We start from the raw sequence: 21,838 nt of genomic DNA, 5'->3' as shown, positions 1-21,838 counted from the left end.
TCACATGCTGATGGTCAGCAGACATCCTGACTAATAGTCACGACCACCCTGTGTGGATAGTCAGCACATTTACAGATTGTCCTATAGATACTGGGCCCCGGGACATTTGGTTTTAGGGCAAACAGATGGCTGAGTAATCTCGCCCTATTACTGATTGTCCATTGTCCCGAGGCAAACACACTCCAACCATCAAATTTACAACAGAACCTAGGGGAGTAATTAACTTTTGAATCACACAGTCCCACAGTTTGCATGATGGTAAATATATGCAAACAAATAACCAAATTTGTTCAAAGAGTATAAAGAAAATACAGAATGCATTTAAGAAAGCTTTAGAAGTATTCGACAAGTACTCTACAATACTTCTTACATAAACAATAATATTACCCTCTTAAATTATAAATGCTTGTATGATCTCTGCTTTGAAGAACTTTGTTATTCATTACATTAAGTGAGAATGAGTCCTCGAACTTAACTGTTTTTCTAGATATCCCTTAACTACTTTTCATTAGTTGGGCTACTCAGAATTATTGAGGTGTAAATATAGATACTTTCCTGTTTTAAGAGGGATCTCAATCATATTTTACTATTCAATATTTATGTTTCACAGCACCTCTATGGTATATAAAATATACTGTAATTCTCTGCATTCCTAAAACTTTTGAAGAGAAGTACCAACCACAGTGAGTTAATAACAGAAACTGTATTCAAACTTTTGATTCTTGATTTTTTCTTTTCTTTTTTCCTGCTGCAGTAGCTTTCCTAAAGTTTTTGAAGGCTGATTTCAGTTGTTATTTGCTCCCCCACTTCTAATTTAGACTTTCATCTCTTCAAAACACATTCTCATGTCATTTTAAACCAAAACCAAATGAGATTTTATTCTTGTTAATGAATAATGATCTCTAGTGCTAATGTTAGAAAGTGATCTTTCTTAAGAAAAATTCTAACAGCAGCACAAAGGGTCTATTAGTAATTGTTGGGAGTACGGTCTCCTTTCCATGACTGTCACGGTTTTGTTGCTTGATGTTGTGGAATTGGCTTTGTTTTCATGACAAATTCGTCCTGCAGATGGTGGGCAGCCAAATCTCACTGAAATGGGCAATTGTGAGATGGACTGAGTCCTGAAAGGGTCCCAGCCCGTGCGGTGATGTGGTCATATTATTTATTAAGGGTCTCAAGAAAAAAAACTCACAAAGGATTGTGATTTGAGCCCTGAATGACTTGAATGATAAATCAGAAACTTCCCTTCATTTGTGTATTAAATTTGATTGGGATATTGTGCTGGACACAAAATTGCAAATTGTCTGGTAAATTAAAATTCATTAAAATTAAAGTGGCCAAATAAATGCAAATCATCACTGTTCTCAGGATAGGTACTGATGGAGTCAGTAAGTCATGCTTTGATGATTATAGCAGTAATTTCCTCTTTAATTCAAACTGAGATTCAAACAGACACTGTAAACTATGACTTGTGCTCTGAATTGGCCCGGTCCCTGATGGTCCTTGGCATCAGCTGCTCCTTTGCTTGAAGCAAGCTTCTTTTGCTTCAGGTTTTACACAGCCAGCTCCTTGCCAACATTCTAATTTCTGCTCCTCATGTTTTCTGATTGAAAAGGGTTTGTCACATTATCTAACATAACATCCCCCTGCCTGATGCTCTATGCTTTTACTTTAGTTTTGACTCCTACCACCATGCAATATTATCTCACTTATAGACTGAATACTTAAGTATTTTCTGTTTCCTCTAGATGGAATGTACACTTAGAACAGCAGGAACCTTTTTTGTGTTCTATCTCCTATCCTCAGCTCAGTAAATGCTCAAAAATTGCATGAATAAATGAAACAAAATTGATAATAGGAGGTGTCTCTTTGAAATGAAAATTAAGCCTCTCTCTCTTTTTCTTAATAGTGCTAGAGATTAAACCCATTGGTACTCTATCACTGAGGTACATTCCTAGCCCTTAAAAATAAACAAAACTATATTTTGAGATAGGGACTCACTGAGTTTCCCAGTAATCTATATTATTTTCTTAACCAAGAGCAAAAAAGCTATTGGTTATGCTTCAACTTTATTTTTATAGAACCCTAGGCATTCTAAGGCCATGCACTCTTTCTACCAGTTTTTGAAACACAAATGTGTGTACATATGTGCAATATATGTGATTCTTTGTAGAATTTGTTTTAGAAGGATTATTTTTTTTTTTGGTTGTTTTTTTTTTTTTTGGTACCAGGGATTGAACTCAGGTCCTTAGCTTGCAAGGCAGGTGGTGGAACCACTGAGCTAAATCCCCGGCCTGATTATTGTCAGGGGTAAAAAAATGCCCTTTCCATACAAGTCCAAAAATACTTATTAACCATAATGCTTAACAATACGTCTTTTGCATAAGTTATTTTCCTCTAGTTGGGATTTTAAGCATAGAATTGTATCATTAATTCCAAGACATGAGAAGATTTGGGGATACCATTATTATATTATAATATTCTTTATACAGTATTCCTTTTCTAGTTGTTTGCCCTCGGGTGAATCCTGTTATTCAGTCCATTAGCCTGTACTTAATCTTTATTGATCCTTTTTTCATAAAAAGGGAAAAATCAATTTTCTATTATGTTTGTTAAACAGGTAGAGTGAAATTTCAATGGGCATAGCAAATGAAGCAATTGATAATTATTTGTTGAGGTGTTCAATTTAATATATAAAGGGAAACTACAACTAAGATAATAAATCACCACTTGATCTCTATTAGTATTTCTCTTCATCTTAAACATTAAAACTTGTAGGTGGATAAGAATGTAAAAAAAGATAACTTTTAGAGAGAAAACAGCTATCTTTAAAAATATTTACAATTTAAATTTCTAATTTTACTATGTCTCTTGTGTATATGAGTTGGAAAACAAGATGAGTTTAGGCACTAAAAGATAGTAAGTTAGGGCCAGGGATTTAGCCTAGTGGTTTCACCACCTGCTGCACAAGTGCAAGGACCCAAGTTTGATCCCTGGTACCAAAAAAATAAAATAAAAGATAGTAAATTAGCCCAAGGAATCTGGCATACTAGCCAAGGTTAACCACCTCTCTCCACTATTTAAATATAGCACTCCCAAAGCTGCTATATTTAAGATTCTTTCATGCTTATGTTTTTAGTTAATTTAGAAGCTAAAGCTTATATAATTTTAATGTCCAAAGACTTATACTGTTCATTACTCCTAAATTCTGGGAAAACAAGGAAACAATTCAGTGCAAAAAAGCATCTGCTGCATAATCTTTCCATTCTGTAGCTTGACTTTACTTTTTCTGACATAGAGAAAAACTGCCTCTCTACAGGGGAAAATTAGGCAGAGGACATTGGCATGCATTTATTTTATGCACCTGTAAAACATCTATTACGGGCAGATTATTGTAATAGTTACATGAATACAGAGAGTTATGAAAAATAGATCACTACTTTCAGAGCTTAAATTCAAAGGGATGATGACATATCTGTGAACTCTTTGATGACATATGCAATGATTAGGAAAAAGGCCCTAAAGCCTTTCTCACTGGAGAAGAAACTTTATGAGGATGTTGAGTTTCTATGAAAAAGTGATCTATATGGGCATATAAGTGTCTGGCAGATTAAGTAAGTAGGACAGGGCAAGAGCATGCACATGGGAGCCATTTCAAAGCAACAATGAACTTCATTTATAATGATATCCTGCCTATTATTAAAACATGGACAGCGTTAAGCACAATTACCTCTAAAATGTGGCTACAACCAACACAGGCTAGGCCCGTTATCATCCTTGCCCTCAGTCTGTTAACTAAGATAAACCATGTCCTCTGACTAACTGTACCTGCAAGAGCTGGAGGAAATGAAAGCAAACAGAGCCAGAAACATGTGCAGTTCCCTGACATCTAAGATCAAGCTTCCTCGGGGCAAAGTAGAAAACGTAAACCTCTGGTGTCTCACTTAGTACTGACCCTACCATGAAACAGACCCGAAAGGTTGACCCAGGCATCTCCAGCTGTGGTGCCTCTTTCTGTCAGCGCTAAATTGTGACCACAAGGCTCAAGCTGGTGGGGAAAAATTTGAAAGTTCTATCTTTTTCAAGCAGCTCCCAAGCCATGCTTCAAACTGATGGTCCCTGCAGTGGCTGTATAATGGAATTCCTGAAAAAGGGGTTGAAAATCTTGATGCTCAAGTCTATCCAAAGAGCTGAATTAATTTCATTGCTCAGATATAGGATTCAGGACACTGGTTGATGCTTGTAAGCTTCCTTGGGCAACTCAAATGCACAGATAAAGTGGTTAATTACCATTCTAGATAAAGAGATGAGACTGATTCTCCAAAGTAAAATGTCTGTACCATCCTGCTCCTTCAAAACCTTTTCAAACTATCATTTCATAACTTATCCCTCTCCAAATCCACCCGTGATAGTTACTTAAATCACATTTCCTGAAAGTGAAAGGTTAACAGTATTAGGGGAAGAGGCAGTGGAAGGGTGTCATTCAAAGCAGACTTCATAACCTTGTGGACATCTACTTCTGACTAAAGTGCCCAACTTGGGGGACAAATCAGGACATTAGTTATTTAATGTTGGAAAGTGATAGAGAACATGAAAATAAATGTATTACAGGGATTGCCATTTTCATTTTTGAAATATGAATAAGTAACCCTTAAGAAATCTTGATGTATACATTTATGTTGCTCTTTTGGGAAAAAAGAATTTGTATATATTATTAAACAGGACTTGGTGTTAGGTGCCTTGGAGTCCGTGCCGGGACTGTTCTAGATATTAGAAGTCTGCAGTGAAATTACAAATGAGAAACACATTATCACACAGAGTCAGGATGTTCCAAGCACATGTGTCTATAATCTTGACCCAATCTTTTGGAAAGGAATAGTTGCAGCTAGATTTTCAAAATGCTTAGATTTGGGGGTCTGGAAAGTATTAGGAGACAGAGGAATGAACAAGAGCAGTTGTATGTCATATTTTGCTAGTTACTGGCAGGATTCACTCTTGCCTAGTTATCTAACATAGGTCAGCTCCACAGCTGTACTTCCTGTTACCTCATTTGATCCTTTCCTTGCAAACGTGGATCATCTAGGTATATAAGTGCTAAAATCCAATGCAACTGTCTTTGCCTTGCTATAGTGCAAAAAACCCCAAAACACCCAAAAAACAAAAACAAAAAACCCAAACCCCCAAAACAAAAATCAAACAAATAAAAAAACTCTCCAGCAATGCACAATAGGCGGGACTGGATTGAAAGACATGGTTTTGGATTGAGGATGGGCTGCTAACCAGCTGAGAAACTGGGGCATCTTGTTTAAACTAAGTATCCATTTCCCCAAATGGTAAGATAAAGTTCATCAAAATCCCCTGCTCTGCCTGCCCACCTCTCGAGTTTATTATAAGAAAGAATATGGCTGGAACTTGCAAAGTACTGTGAGATGAAAGATAGCAGCATTGTTGAGCATCCGCTGTAAGTCCTCCTTTGATGAACTATCACGAGAGCTGAAATGAAGCCCCTTGTTATCTAATGCTGCATAACAGTTACCACAAAACTATTGTGCCTATGAACTCTGAGGATCAGGAACTCAAGCAGGGTTCAGTAGGCACTTCTCGCTTGTGATTTCTCTTGGTTCCAATCACATTTCTTCTGGAACCTCAATTATCACAAGACTAGATGGGGGCTAGGAGTTTCAGTGTTAAGGCTGTTTGTTTGCATGCTCAGCAAGTTGGTGCTCTTCTGTTGGCCTGGGGTCCGAGGTCCTCTCCCTGTAGGCCACGGGGCTGCTTGAGTGTCCTCACAGTATGATGGTTGGCATCCCTCATAGCAAACTATCCCAGAGACTGTGGTGAAATTGCATTGCTGTTTATGTACCTGCCTTGGAAGTGTCACATCTTCCCTTCCACCTTGAGCCTTGCCTCAAAGCAGAAGGCACTACACAGAGTGTGAATACTAGCAGAGAAAAAGTGAAGGCCTTCTAGGAGATCCACTACCATATTCAATTATTTATATTTTCCTATAACCTCAGTTATGGAGCACTATGTGATGGAGTTTGACAGCGAAAGAAAATTCTGTGAGATCTGCTCAAAGTAAGACTCAGGTACTGCCAGAGCAGGAAACCTAGAGGAGAAGACACCTGGTGGAGAAAGTAGAAAACTCAGCAAAAGAGGATGAAGGAATAGTAGAAATAAACATTACATTGCATGATTTTTTTTTTTTTTTGGTACCGGGGATTGAACTCGGGTCCTTGCACTTGCGCAGCAGGCGGTGAAACCACTGAGCTAAATCTTCACCCTGCTATTGCATGATTTTTTAAAAGACTAGTCTAGCTCACAAATAGCTCAAAAGTAGCCCATGTTCAAGCATCTTATAATCAAGCTGAGATTCTAATAGGGAATATTTGTAAATGGAACAATTAGTTCACAGTTGAGCGTAGCATATGCAGTAAATGACTGAATAAGGAGCTGAGCTGGTGATTTGACTCTGTGTTCGCACATCCAGCATCCACCCTTTCTCTGTTTTGCTCTGTACTGCAGGGAACTGAACTTGCCTGCTGGATTTCTCAGACTCTCGTGCTTACTGCTTCTGATTGCTTGCTCCTTATAAGAAGCATTGGCTGGGGATTGTAGTGTGAGAAAATGAAGAAACCAGGACACTTTTCCCTCTTTCCACTACACATCAGGTAGCATTCCCAACAGTAACTGCATATTCTGTAAATTTTGAACTCTCGCCAGAAGACTGGTCTCTCTGGAGTCTTGGCTCCTGTTGGGCAAACTCTAGAAAGCAGTGATTCTTACAAGGAGGCACTGGCTCTTGGGCCGTATTATCTTACTTCCTCCCTTAGGCTTCCTGCTATTGGTATTTTCTAGATGGCCTCATTATTTCCTATACAGAGTCTACTCTTCCACCACCCACTGTTTTTAATTTTCACTGTGGGCATCAAACCCAGGGCTTCCCATATGCTAGGCCAGTGCTCTGACACTGAGCTACATCCTGAGTCCCCAGACTCTGTGATAAGATTGTCCCATGTGGGCTTTGCTTTCTTGATTAATCTTGACTGGTAATAGTAAAGAACACTTCAAAGATGGCTTCAAATTCTTTTTCTTTTTAATTTTATTTTATCAGTACATTTTAGGTATACAATATAATGACATTCATCATTGGAAATTTGCACCTTTACATAATCTCTCTTGGTTCTCATTTTTTCCCCTCCCCCTGCCCTCCCTTCAACTCCTCCATCCTTCCCTATTTACAAAGACTTTGTTTCCATTTTTTCATCTTCTCATATTGATTCCATTCCCTTCTTTCCTTTCCCCTACCCCTCCCACTTCCCCTTTGCCCCTTTTCTTCCTATTTCACATTATCTATTATAGCTTTTAGTCCTTATTTACACTTTCAGTTTCTCACACTAGAGAAACTATTCAGTATTTACACATGTGTGTCCTATTTATTTCACTTAAGAGTATTGCCTCAATGTGCATCCATTTAGCAATAAATGTCTCTAATTTCTTGTTTTTTATGGCTGAGTAGTACTCCATTTTATTTTAAAAAACCACATTTTCTTTATCCAGTCTCCAGTTGATGGGCATTTGGGCTGTTTCCAAGTTTTAGCTATTACAAACTGTGCTGCTATGAACATGGGTGCACATATATCACTGTAGTATGATTCTTTTAATTCTTTGGGGAAGATCTCCAGCAGTGGAATGAATAGTGGGGTCAAATGGGACTTCCAGTCCTAGTTCTTTGAGGTATCTCCATACTGATTTCCACAGTGGTTGCACCAGTCTACACTCCCACCAGCAGTGGAGCAGGGTTCCTCTTTCCCCACAGCCCCTCCAGCATTTGTTATTGGTTGATTTCATGATAGCAGCCATTCTTTCTGGAGTGAGGTGGAATCTCAGCATTGTTTTCATTTGCATCTCTCGAATGACCAGTGATGTTGAACATTTTTTCATATGTTTATTTGCTTCTTTTACTTCTTTGTGTGAGAAATGTCTGTTCATTTCAGATGCCCATTTTTGGATTGGGTCTTTAAATTTGGGAGGTCTGATTTTTTTAAGTTCTTTATAGATTCAAGATAGTAAACCTTTGTAGACCGCTGGTGAAAATTTTTTCCCACATTGTGGGTTGTCACTTCACACTGCTGGTGGTTTCTCTTGCTGTGCAGAAGCTGTTTAGTAAGAAGAGATCCCACTTGATGATTGTTTGTGCTAGTTCATGGGCAACTGAGGGTTTGTTCATAAAATCTTTTCCAACACCAATATCTTCAAGAGTTCTTCCTAAACTCTCTTCCAGGATGGCTTCAAATTCTGCTCAAACCATGGTACCAAATGGTAATCTAATTAAAATGACATATAACGACAACATAGTCTGGCATATAGACTCTTGCGTAAAGATTATAGTTAGCAAAAGAATGGAACAACCCCTACTGAGTCTCAAAGACAATGTGTAAGTGAGGTCTGGGGAACGTGTTAGAGTGGCAGAAAAGAGAGGAAGGTGGAAGGACATATGTAAAAATGCATAATACACCAAGAATGTGTCCAGACAAGTTGCTCTATGAGCCTAGAGGAAGAAGAAATTTTAGACTCGGGGATTGAGATGGCAGAATAGACTTGGGAATTTTGAATAGAACCTTGACAGATGACTAGATTTTGAAAATTTAAAGATGCAGATAATGATATTCCAGAAGTCAAAAGGAGCAGGTGCATATATGCAGCAGTGAAAACCTGAAGAAATTTACCTTATCTAATGAAATGTCTGGCATCACTGGAATACTGGAAGAAAAATCTGGAATAATAAGTTGGGCCTAAATAATTGATGGGCTCAGGTGATATTTAACGGCCCCAATTCTTATTTTTCACTTATTCCTGGCTTATATCTAATGTAGAAGTAACACTTCTGGCTAATTTGCAACAGTCTAATAGCAGATACTTTATTTTGTTTACTGCTCAGTCTAACGTGCCTGATAATATCCTTGGCATAGTAGGTGCTCAATAAATATTTGTGGAATGAATTGATGAAGCATGGTTTTCCCATCACAGTTCACAGTAACAATAAAATTGTTCACTCATGCATATAAAGAGAGGGCTTATTCTAAGTGAAATGCATTATTTAAATGTCTTCAAACATTTCACAGAACAAAGCACAACATTAAAAATCCATTCTAAGTACATGATCAAGATAACTGCCAACACCTCTCAAAATGTAACTTCGAAGCACGTGAATCTGTGAGACCTCAAAGATGATTTAGTGCCACTCTTTTTTTATTATTTTTTATTTTAGCACAGTCTGGGCTTGGCTTCAACAGGATTCAACACTTATTTATCCTTTAAAAATGTTCATGCTCAAATGTGGTCCTGACGCAGGGGTTAATGGATCTTCAAACTGGAATGTCTTTCCAAAGCTACACAGCTGCTCTGAATAAATAGAACAGATCCCCAGATGCCAGGCTGTGTGACAGAGCTCTGGCACCAGCTACATTGCTATTCATTATTCTATTGTCTCTCAACACACCCAGAAGACAAAGCCCTATAGATGCCTGGCCATTTCTCTGGCTTATGAAAGACCAAGGGCCCAAAGTGCAGTGCTTGGAAGAAACCCACCTGTGAGTAGGGACTTTTAATTGAAATCTCAAGTACACCCCAGAGCTCTGGAATGCCACTTTTTGGAGCTATTATTATTCTTTCCCATGGGGATATCTTTGCTCTGACTCAGAAAGCTGGGAAGCAATTCTATATATGCTTGCAGCCTGCTACAGGCACCAAGCAAGACATTAACAAATCATGCCTTTGGGACAACGGCTCCTGACGGTGCTTCTGACCATGGACGCTTGCTCTGGGCCCATCTGTTTCAATTAGAGAGATTTAGTTCTGTCTTTTATAGTTTTTAACTTGGTCTGTTTTCATGGCTAAAAATCCCATAACAATGAATAAGAAGAATTATTTGCATTCTTCATTTGTAGTGGGAATGGCCATCTATCAAATAATATTTCACACAAGCAATTTTTCTTGTTGTTTTATAAGAGAAGCTTTCATTACAAGGAAATTTGATCTTTAGATTGCCCTTGACCTTGGCGGAGGGGCAGAGAAAGGGTTGCGTAGATACTTGGTGTCTGTGAAGAAGGGTGAAAAGTTTGAATGGTAGCTGTTTAGGAGACTATTGCTGGAGTTCTGTGTTATAGCACTTGGGAAAAACTTTTTTTTAAATGAAAGAATAGATACTATAGATGGAAAATTGTGACATTCTAGGAGTGGAACTGAGGAGGTATTTTTACTTCTTACTCTTTTTAAGACCAGAGGATTTTTATCTGCCAATGACAATGTTGGCTTAGAAAATTAAGGAGACTCTGAGATGTCAGGTTGAGCATGGGTCCTTCTTAGGTTGAGACTGGCATGGAATTCTGGAAAATCAGGGCACAAGAACGTTAAAAAGCCATGGTTATGACCATGAGATCTCTCTCCCCGTTAATTATCACACATGCTATTCACTAACACTTTAAACACTTACGGTTTGTCTAAGCAGGTCTTTTACATATTCATATAAAATCCCTACATCTATTTTTGCTACTTCTTTCCATAAAGTGTAGGGGGTTATGTAGGGTCTTACACATTATTACTTATTCAAAATACTGGACACTTGGAGGCATACAGGATAGGATATGCCTAGTTATCAATCTGAGCCCTCTCAAAGCATAAGCAAGAGATGAGCTACAAAAAAGGGAAAGAATTTGTGCTTTGTCAAACTTTAAAATCTTAAAATTCACAGAGACAGTGTGTATTTGATTATCTTACACCTTGGTAGGTTGTTTGTGTATGTAATTTTTCAAAGCACTTTTCCTATTAATTTTTATTTATTATTATTATTTTTGGTACTGGGGATCAAAGTCAGGTCCTTAAGCTTGTGGAGCAGGCAGCAGAACCACTGAGCTAAATCCCTGGCCCATACTATTAATTTTTATAAGAAAACTAACATGAGATGAAAATAATGAAAAGAGTTCATAACAATCTTACAAAGCTTCCAGTTGTAAGTATGATCAGAAATGAAAATAGCTTAATTGTGATTTGAAATCTACTGCTGATATTTTTTATATATTCATCCTCTGTCCTCCCTGCCCCATTGTATTATCAATGTAGTCTAAAAAATTTTTTTCTAGCTTTGTGATGGCTTTGTTTCTTAGTAAAAAAAAAAAAGTATGCTTGCTCAGCATTTTTGAAAAATTGAAGCAAAAGAAAGTTCAAGGAAGTCTTGGAAAAAAAGCCCAGAAGTCCTCCTACCTAGAAATAACCACTTTTAATATTGAGGTGGATATCAGTCTCCATATCTTTCTTTATGTTTCGTAAAGAGATAGGAACATATGCATTTATTATTTTTAACTAAATTATAGGTATCTAAGTCTGGGGTCCCTGCAAGCAGACACTCAGAAAGATTTTGAGGTACAAGGTCTTTGCTGTTGTTGTTGTTTATTTTTTGGTACCGGGGATTGAACTCAGGTCCTTGAGCTTGCACAGCAGGTGAAACCACTGAGCTAAATCCCAGGCCCGTACAAGGTCTTAATAAGGTATCAATACATTTGAATGGAAAGAGGAAAAGCACCATTAGGCAGAGAGAGATCATACTGTGACACAGTCCCAGAAAAAGTCTTCTCCAACCTAGCAGGAAGCCCTGGGACTTTGGTTGAGTGCCTTTGGTTGGTGCTGCTCCAGGGCCTTGGTCCTGGAATGCAGGCTGCCTCCTGAAAGGGTGTGGCACAGGAAGCCGTCCCCACAAGGCTGTGGCTCTCCTCAGGGGCCGGTAGCCTCAGGCTGCCTGCTGACCCCATTCCCCTCAGATGGACCTCAAGTCCTTCCCAGAGGGCAACCGAGCAGCTCATCTCTGCACACCATAAGTGGGGGTGGAGTCTATGTCAATCTTTATTTGCAGAAACATGGACAAGAAACTTACTCCTGAAGTCACATTATCAAGTCCAGGAATTAAAACATCTACCAGAAGTAGCTCATGTCATATCCAGCAAAGTAAATTTAGATTTGCTCTCACTTCTTTCCTCTAGTTAAACAATTGCTTTGATAACCTGATTGCCTTGTGGATTTAGTCATTAATCTCTGTTACTGTGCCACATGGAAGATTTTTAATAATTTGCTAAATACTATTTGCAAGTATTTATGCTATATAAAGGCACAGTTTCAACACTGGAAAAAACCTAAGAGCTCTTCTTGTGCATTTCCTACATTTTGTGTCTGACAACAACTGGCCTCCAAGTTTAGCTAGTGGCAGAATCAGAGCAAGACTTGTCCCTGAATCCTTAATACAACTGCTGTGTTATAAAGAATGAAGTAGTATTTTAAAGGCATCATTAAAAAGGAGAAATGATGAAAATATACCGCCAAATCTTAATCTCATAAAATTTACACCTAATTATCCAATGATAATTTTCATGATAAATTCTATGATATCAAGGTGATTACCAAAGAACCAAACCATCTTAGATGTGACCCATCATAACCGAGATGAGCAGTTAGGTTGCTATAAGAACATTATTCTAAATGCTACAAAAATTTAGAGTTTTTATAAGTGATATTTCAAGTTCACTCCAGGATATTATTGTTGAGAATCTTCAGAAAACCAGGGGTAAATTTTAACTCATCTTTTGATCTTTTTAAGTGAGTTCTGATAGGTATTTCTAAGTTAATATCTTAGGGAAAGAAACAACAACCATGAAACAACCCAGTCCTATTGCTTATGTATTATTTCCTTTCATGGTTACAAAGTATGTGGAGGGATTGTTGAAAAACATATGTGATGATCTCTGGGATATACTGGCCTTGGCTTTAGCTTTGAGGGGCTATCAAAGCTTGACACCCTCTTTAAATAACACTGTCCCTTTAGATTTCTTAGAGAATTTGAGGCTTGTGTATTTCCAAGAATCTTAGTGGGGCCTATGAATGCAGCATTCTTACAGCTGGGTTGAGTTTTGGTACTGGGGATTAAATCCAGGGCCTCACCCATGTTAGGCAAGCATCCTTCCACTGAGCTACCCGCCCACCCCCCCAGCCTTTTGAATCTCATTTGGAGAAAAGATCTCACTAATTTGCCCAGACTGGCCTCAAACTTGTGATGTTTCCCCTTCAATCTCCTGAGCAGATGGGATTACAAGAATGTACCACCATACCTGGCTCAGAGTTGGGTTAAATATGTTTCCTACCAAGTTCAGATTTTATGTGAAAATATTTCAAAATTCCCACATAGTATCAGCTCCCTCTCATCACCATGACAACCAAGGGTATTTTCAGAGAACTCAGGCAGTCACTAGTATCTTCTCAGGTAATTCTGAGACATGAGATTTCAGAATCTGTGGCAGATGACACTAACCCATGAGCATCAACATCTTCCCGTCAACATATAGTTAGTCAAGACACATGGTTCCAAGCCAGTTTATGGCAAAGAAAGGAAATATGTTGGTTCATGTGACTGGGAAGTCTAGAAGATGAAGATGGCTTTAGGCATTGGTAGATTCATATTCAAAGATGTTTGCATAAAACTATTTCTTTTCTTTCTCAGTTTTTCTTCTCTCTGTGATAACCTGAATCTCTGATAGGCATTGATTCCCCCCCAAATATCTATTGATAGCTTTAGACTTATACCTACCAGTTCCTGAGGATGGTCCTTTCTCCAAAAAAGCTCCAAACAATGAAATAAAGTCCCAGAGAAGTCTTTAATTGCCCTGGTATACTTCATGTGCCCCACAAATCTGGAGTTTGGGATCCAATCAACACTATACAAACTGCGTGAAGAATAAGGTAAAATGACTCCACAAAGAAACATTGAGCATTAATAAAAGGTTAATTAAAAATACATAGGCTAGGTTGTCTCTCATGAGTAGCATAACATCAAAATGAAAATTATGCAAGTCCAACATGTCAACCAGAGGAAAGGAAGAAACATTGTAAGTCAAAGAGTGCAGGTTGAATGACAGAGGGTTGAACATTACATAATCCTGAATAATTACAGAATATAAAGTGGTTGTGACTCTTTATATTCTCCAAAGCCACATGATTATTTTCTAGGATACCACATTTTAATTTCTACCAGTCAGATTACTTTCCATTATAAGTGAAATAAATCCAACTAAAACTTGCTTACATAAAGGAGGGAACTGTTTTGGCTCATGTACACAACAGAAAAGGCAGAATAACATTTCAGGCAGAATTAGGGCTCAAACATTGTCATTTGGATCTTGGTTTTCTCCACATCTCAGCTCTACTTTTTCTATGTTAACTTCAAATAATCACGGGGTAAAAGCTCTTCATTTCTACTAGCAAAATTTGAGTAATGTAGCACCCTTATTCTAATTACTAACTCAGAGAGATGCGTCACTTCAACCAGACTTGGTTACACGTTCACGTTGGGAACCATGAGCTGAGTCAGCTTTGTTCCAACCACATTGACAGGGTTGGGACTTGTACAAAGGAGAGACAAGATGGAATGGCACAAAAGGCAAAAGGAAGACACAACCCCTGTAAATACACTTTTCATATTGTACAGGTACATTTGGTGTAGCATTCTAGAAGTGATCAAGCGTTTAGGTAGAAAGCTTTTGTAAGGTGTAACTCTCCAACCACATAAGAACAGGAGCCACATAAGAAAACCAAAATAGGGGCCGGGGATTTAGTTCAGTGATTTCGCCACCTGCTGCACATGCACAAGGACCTGAGTTCAATCCCCGGTACCAAAAAAGAAAAAAGAAAAAAAGAAAACCAAAATGGCAAAGCATCATCCTTTGAGCAGCAAGGCAAAAAAAAAAAAAAAAAAAAAAAACTTTCCAGGACAATTACATTTAGAATCTTGGATTCCTTTCACTGCTCAGAGTGAATTCATTCACATCCTTATTTTAAATTTTTTTCCTTGTGGTTATAAATTCAACCTCCATGGCTTGGTCATCATTCTAAAACTTCAGGTTCAGTGTTACTGGATCCCGGGGTTCATCTTTATCTATAGGTATCTCGTCACCTACACCTGTCCCTCTGCCTGTAGGTACCCTGTAATTCACACCTGTCCCTTGGCATGTACTCCTTCCATATCTCAAACCTCCAACCCTATAATTATTCTCAGGACTCCCCATCATCTCTCTCTCTTTCTCTGCTCTTCCTTCTGGCATTTATGCAATCTTACCACTTTGAAGTTAAAAAAAGTTTCAAGTTTCAGGATTTTGGCATAATTCTCCCCAGGAAAGAAAAAAGATGCTTCTTTTTCAGGCATACAAGTTACAGAGTGACACAATAATATAGAGAAACATTGACATAGAGAGGAGAGAAGTTGGAGGCGCTGAAGTGATATGGCCTCCTATTTTCACATACACCTAGGAGTGAGAAACAGATGCTTGGAGAGATGGAGGAACAGTTGCAGAAGCAGCTGTGGAGAACATGGTGGGTCATTCTTCAGATGAATGGATATATTACTAAGCTGCTATGATATCTCAGTTGAAGTCACATGGTATGAAAGTGCTACAAAAGGAATATATTGCATTTTTCTTGTCTTAATAAATGAAGATATTTTAAATATTTGTTTGCTGCATTTGTGCATTCATTTCATGGATCTTAATGCAATGAATGGGATAATCAGTTACCATCTGGGTTAGTAAAATCATCAAAAAGTCAATAATTGAGTCTAAAAATTAGTTTGTCATCTTCAAATAACTTTGATCAAAAAGTTGTTTGGACAAACAAGAGACTTACGACACATTTTTCTTTTAAAAAAGGATCTTATAAGTTTATAATCCTTTACCAGGGATTCTTTAACCTTTGTTTCTATAAGAATCACTTGAGGGCTTTTCAAAATTGCAACATGGAAGACTTGAGCCCTGGAGATGCTGATTCAGTAGGTTGCATCAAAGGTCTTGTATGTACTTTATTAAAAGTACACTATGGGGGGCCGGGGATTTAGCTCAGCGGTTTCGCTGCCTGCTGCGCAAGCGCAAGGACCCAAGTTCAATCCCTGGTACCAAAAAAAAAAAAAAAGTACACTATGATTTGACAATAGTGGATCTTAAACTAGACTATAAAAACACAATTTTTCATGGAGGAACAGGCACAATAACAGTCATTCTGTTCAGTCCCTGTGATGGACGTGACCTACTAGATTATCTTTTCCACCAAGTTTATCCTGACATTGAAAGGTCAAATTTTCCCTTCTTCCATTTCACTGAAGTATTGTATACTTAGTCAGTGCTTAGGAATGGAATATGGTCCTCAGTAATTAGCAAAGCAGTCCAAATGGCAAACTGTATTTACAAAGGAATCAAAAGGACAATGAGCAAAGCTAAAAGCCTCAGGCATTACATTTTAATGAGTGGATGACAGGAGACTTCGACTGATTGCATTTTATAACCACAGTATAATAAGGAAATTCATCTTGAAGGACTGCCCACATTCCTACACAAGAATTTCCTAGACATGATAAAGTAACGTAGAGATAATGGCACATTTTACATTCAAGAGCTTATTATGATATACGTGTCTCATAATATGAAGCTGAGGGTCCTGAGCTATAATTTAACAATCTAAGAAAGGGAAAGCTGAAACTGGAATGAAACATTTGTTATGAACTTAGAATAGTAACTCAAATCATCTGTCTTATATCTCTGAAAGAAATGTAGACTGAATCAGGGAAACCTTTGATATCCTAGTTGTAGAGCATAAAACCATCAGTAAAAAGCTGTCTAGGTTTCCTATAGTGAGCTAGTCATAGAATTTAGACTTCAAGTAGGAAGAACAAAAAGGAATGTGATCTAGTTCATTTTAAAATTTCATTTATTTTAGCTGGTATATAAAAACTTAAAAATTGTACACATCAGTGTGGTAACATGATGTTTTGATATATGTATATACTAATACATAAGTCAGGTTAAATATATCCCTTGTTTCTCAAACAGTCATTGTTTTTTTATGGTAGAAACTTTCAAAATCCTATCTTCTACCGTTTTGAAACATACAGAGTATGAGTGCTATCCACAGTCATCTTGGTGCACAGTAGCACACCAGAACTTCCTGTTGCTATCTAACCCAGGACTCTCTGAACAGCTTTTCCCCATCCTTCACTTCCCTTTTCTCCCCAGCCTTTGATAGCCACCATTTCACTCCTTTCTATAAGACCAACCTTTCTAGATTCCAAATACGAGTGAGATCATGTAGTTCTTGTCTTTCTATAGCTGACATTTCACTAAACAATGATCTTCAGTCCCAACTATGCTATCTCAAATGACAAGTTTTCATTCTACTCTATGGCTGAATAGTCTTCCGTTGTTTATATATACTATATTTTCTTTATTCCTTCATCAGCTGATGGACACTTAGGTTATATCCATTTCTCAGCTATCACAAATAATGTTGCAATGAACATAAAAGTGCAGATGTCTCTTTGATATATTGATTTCAGTTTCTTCAGATTCATACCTAGTAGTGAAATTCCTGGATTATAGGGTAGTTTGATTTTTATTTTTTTGAGGAATCTCTATACTGTTTTCCACAATGTCTATATGAATTGACATTCCTACCAACAATATACAAGTACTCCCTTTCCTCTGCTTTTTAAGGGAATGGACAACTTTCATTCTACATCACCTCTAAGCATTTATACTGTTCTTGAGGGCTCCGCTTCATTATACTTGAAATTCAAAGTAAATATAGGAGATAGAGGTATGTACAGACATGACATGGGGTCATGTTATAGAGCAGAGGTAAAGATGAAATGGAGTCAAAATGAAAATAATGGAAGTATATTAATATGCTGTTTCCTTATTTCCTACTTTAAGCAATAGGAATTTCCCACATCCATCTACTCATTCATTTATTCAATTATTCATTCAATGATCTTGCATGAATTCCTATTATGTGCTGAGGTTCCTTAAAATCCCATCTAAGAGTAGCCATCCTTTAAAATCTTTTGCATTTCAAAAATGAGAAAATAAAAATGTAGAAGACAAAACAGTGCAAAATCTAATTCTCCTCTTCATACCAATGAAGAAAAAAAGAAATCAGAAAAGAAAAAGAAGGAATCATATTACCGTGATCATGTATGATATAAAGAATTCTGTACTTAAGGAGCGCTGGAGACTTGCATAAAAGTGAAGACCACCATAAACTGAAAGAGAAAGACTGAATAAAGATTTTTTCCAAAATAATTACACAGGGTTAATACAAATGCAATTAATACTCTACAAAGATTTATAATTCCAGAGGTTGTTAAATATTTTCTAAAGTTTGTATGAAAATAAGCAGGAAGGATAAAGCTTTTTAAAAAGATGCAAATCAGAATTAGCTGTCATGATAACTAACCTCAGTGGACAGTACAGTGATTAATAGCTAAAATAAATAAAATAAAATAAAATAAAACGGATATGAGAGGAAAGAAGACAAATCCCCAAACACAACCTCTATTATATATAAGAAGTAAGCATATAAAAAGAGACCTCATAAGTAAACAAAGTAAGAACAATATCCCTTTTCTTTTCCTTTTCTTTTTCATCATACTGGACATTGAACCCAGGTTGCTGAGCATGCTAGGCAAGAGTTCTGGCACTGAGCTACATCCCCAGCCTTTTCACTTTATTTTGAGACAGGGTCTCCCTAAATTTCTGAGGCTGGCCTCAAGATTGCACTACTCCTGCCTCAGCCCTTGGAGTAGTTAGGGTTACAGCCATGTGCTACCATGCCCAATTCCAACTAATATTTTTTACACAATATTTTGAAAAAAAATGTTTTAGATCACCCCATAATAGATACTAATGGAAAGTCCAAATGAATTAAAAATAGCTGATTTAAAGTAAAATGCTTCATTTTAAAGAAAAAATCAAATCATTGGATGTAGCCAGTTTGGGCATACAGAAGGAAGCTTTTCTAAGTTATTAGGAATAAAAAAAGTAAAGAAAACCATTTTAAAACATACAATGATGGGTTAATAGATTGTTCAAAAGTTTGAAAAAATAAATGCCCAAATAGAAAAATATTCTTGACAAACATGACAGAGGACAACTATTATTTAAGTCTCAAATGTTAAAATTAGTAGAATTAGAATTACTTTAACATGAGTACACAATGTTCAAAAGAGCAATCACAATGGTTAAGAAATAGTAATTTACAGTAAATATTCAAGGTAATTTAATGACAAACTACTTTTACTAGTTCTATTTTATTCTTATACTGTCTAACCTTTTAAATTAGAAAGTTTTCAAGTTAGAATACCTAGTTCCAGTGAAATAGGATCCTTTCAAAGGTTGTTATTATGAAATAAAATATTAACTACTAATACTATTTCCTGTGTGTTTATCATGCAGTTGCCTTTATGTGGATTTATATATGTCATTGAACATACTCCTCACAGTCTTTTGAGGAAGCCTCCTAGAGTGGTTTACTAACTTGTGCAAGTCATAGCACTGGAAATTGATGTGAGGACGAATTTCACTGCCTTTGTTGTACTGGTTTTAAAATCTATTTGTTTGCATAACTCAGGAGTTTTCCAATGGTCATATCTTTGGATCAGTAATTTCATTTGTTGGTAATCAATTCTAAAGAAATGTTCCTAAATTAAAAAAAAAATGTATGTGCTCAAATACGTCCATCCCAGTTTTGACAGTGAAAAATTATAAACTGTATGAATAACTTCAGAAGAACAGTTATATAATCTATAATATAGCACCTGATGAAAACCATAAATGACATGAAAAATGTTTATATTATAGAACATGAAAATAAAATACAAATGTATGATAAAATATAAATATGTGTTTAAAGCACTGTGAATTAAAACATTAACTTTGGTTATGTTTAGATTGGTGGAATGATGGGTATTATTCTGTTCTCTCTTTCTCACTATTTTTTAATATATTTCCTGATTTCCTTATATGAAAATATCATGTGAAAAAATATGTATGATCCAGTACAGAATATCTAAACTTGCATATGTATTTTATGTAAATACCACTGAATGTTTGTTATTGATATTTGCAAGCATCACTTTCTTACCTTAGCTTTGGGTGTCCTCTAGCCTTTGAACCCAAACGTGCATCATGTATCTATTTATTGCTTACACATGAATATGTCAATGAATCATCATCTCATAATTACTACCTATGATGCCAGAGCGAGCCATAGATCAGCAGAGGTTATACGAGTATGGTGCAGTAACATTTGCTTGCTTATCTGGTGCTAACTTATTCTGTTTTGAAATTCTAATTTTAAAAATGATTGAATAAGGGCACAACATAAAGTAAATTCTTTCAGTGGTTTTGGGGTTCTCGAATATAACCAGAGTGTCTATGTATTTTAATGTATGATTTTTAGGACATGAATGAAATATGCAAAAACATGTTTTCCAATAAATATTTGAGAAATGCAACATTATAAAAGTTGAAGATTATCATATTTCCCTCAGGATCATCCTGACTCTAAGTTCTTTATTTATTATTCTGTGCACATTAGTGTATAGTAAAAATTTAAGTATTCCAAGTTAAGAATTTGTGAGCATTTAGATGCTAGGGCTAATTGATCTACTTACCAAAATAACTTGAGCAACTTATCAAAAATATTTTGTAAGTGGCCAAGACACACACAGGGGGAGGGGAGGAAAAGGGAAAGTTGAGAGAGAGGGAAGATAGGAGAGAAGAGAGAGAGACAGAGAGAGAGGAGAGAGAGAGAGAGGGAGTTTTTGTATATTTAGTTGAAAGTAACATTTCAAATACTTGAGAAATGGTCATTCATAGCTATTTTGGGAACTCTTTTATCTCCACTCTACTAGCACTACGGGATGTGAAACAGTTTTAAAGTAGGCTTCATTTAACTTACACTGTTTTATTCTTTGCTAATCCAAATAAGCAGGATTTTATTAAAATAGCAGGATACAAAAAGTCAGGATAAAGGTGTTTCTACTCCCATGTCTGTGCGTGTGTTGAGAATGTGTGTGCACCTTTCTGTGACACTGAGTGGGGCACTGATGGCATCGAGGCTGGCTTCAGAAAATTTTGTCTGCTTTTTCCATTTTCATCAAACATTTTTACATACACAATCTTATGAGAAATATCATGCAAATGCAGCTTCACAAAACATCTCACCTTCTTCCCATCCAGGTAGCCAACCCTAAAACTAAAAATCATGTAAATATTCTGGAGCTGCCACAGACAAGGATATCATGGATCTCTGGAGGCTCTTTGCAGAGAACCTTTGTTCCTGTCTACTTCTCCTGGACACCAGAGAGAATTTAGTACCTGCTGGGTACATTTCTACATGGATATGCATTCCACCCCCCAAATTCTGATGTGACGGAAATCAACAGAAATTCGACTCTGAAACTCCATCCCGGTCAAGTGCAATATTAATCACCATTGATTGGGGCGTTCGGTGGGTGGGGTGAGGTTTCTCATTTCTAGGGATCCACTAAACTTCAAGGAATTCATATAGTGCTCCCAGAATGAATGGACTTGCTTAAGTTTATCATTTTGTCTACTGATTTTGTCTATTAATTCAAAAAATATTGAGGACTTGCTAATGGATTTGCATTGTTCTAGGATCCAAATACACTATAATAACTTGGGCACTGCCACTCAAGCCCACCTGGACAGTTCATGTCAGGAGCCCTGTGGATTTGGTGCTAAGTTTGAACACTTAGGAATTTCCTGATGGTTTGTGCCAGGGGCTGAAGCAACAGCTTCTCCAAGGATTCTCTGGCAATCCTTGCCCTCTGAGCTCTTGCTGCCTCCAGATTCATTCACACTCTTGTTCTTTTGGTGATTCTCTAGTCCACCCTTCACACTCTATATCAAAAGCACTCTCCACTTCTCCCTTCCTTCAGCATATCTCTGTTTAG

At 37.1% G+C, this 21,838-nt stretch overlaps 1 protein-coding gene across 2 annotated transcripts in view; it reads right to left on the bottom strand.

Annotated features, from left to right (window-relative positions):
• The window catches only part of Tmtc2 (transmembrane O-mannosyltransferase targeting cadherins 2), a 531,775-nt gene that overhangs the window by 433,278 nt on the left and 76,659 nt on the right, over positions 1 to 21,838 (bottom strand). Inside the window, exon 1 of one of the 2 annotated variants that reach the window (XM_087192793.1) lies at positions 13,631 to 14,767. The exons of the other annotated variant lie outside the window; for it this stretch is intronic. The gene's annotated coding sequence lies outside the window, so the exon portion shown is untranslated. Of the gene's footprint in view, positions 1 to 13,630; positions 14,768 to 21,838 lie in introns of those variants that run through there. 2 annotated transcript variants of the gene reach the window in all.

Source organism: Heterocephalus glaber, unplaced genomic scaffold (assembly GCF_053883595.1).
Source record: "Heterocephalus glaber isolate CG9 unplaced genomic scaffold, H.glaber_assembly_v1.0 deba00001572, whole genome shotgun sequence".
Lineage (NCBI taxonomy): Eukaryota > Metazoa > Chordata > Mammalia > Rodentia > Bathyergidae > Heterocephalus > Heterocephalus glaber.
This window is presented reverse-complemented; position numbering and strand designations above follow the sequence as displayed.